Source organism: Galeopterus variegatus, unplaced genomic scaffold, assembly GCF_000696425.1.
Source record: "Galeopterus variegatus unplaced genomic scaffold, G_variegatus-3.0.2 Scaffold325, whole genome shotgun sequence".
In the NCBI taxonomy this organism is placed as follows: domain Eukaryota; kingdom Metazoa; phylum Chordata; class Mammalia; order Dermoptera; family Cynocephalidae; genus Galeopterus; species Galeopterus variegatus.
The window spans coordinates 506,888-507,333 of record NW_007726436.1 but is presented as its reverse complement, the minus strand read 5'-3'; positions in this window follow the sequence as shown (position 1 = coordinate 507,333).

Genomic DNA, 446 nt, shown 5'->3' with positions numbered 1-446 from the left:
ATGAACTGAAGACAGAGTGGGGAAGAGAGGAAGTTGTCTGGAGAAACTCAGAAAGCAGGCTGATTAGATGCAGCCCATGAACATTATGACAAGCTGAAGATGGGGAAGAGTGTCGCAAGGCTGTTGCCAGTGGGCCAAGGAATAACACCATCCGCAGGATGCTTCAGAGTTGCAAGGCCAATGGTGCATAGTATCCTGTTTCTCACAACAATAATTCTGCAAGGCAGGGACCTTTATCTCCATTTTACAGATTAGGAAAGCAAGGTTCACAGAGGTTAAGTAACTTGCCCAGGTAAGGAAGTTGGCTGGAGCTGAGTCAGGGTTGAACCTGGGCATCTGGCCATAAATGTCATGTCCTTTCTGCTGCACTCCACTGCCCCTCTCCGAGAGAGACGAGAGAGAGAGAGAGAGAGAGAGAGAGAGAGAGAGAGAGAGAGAGAGAGAGA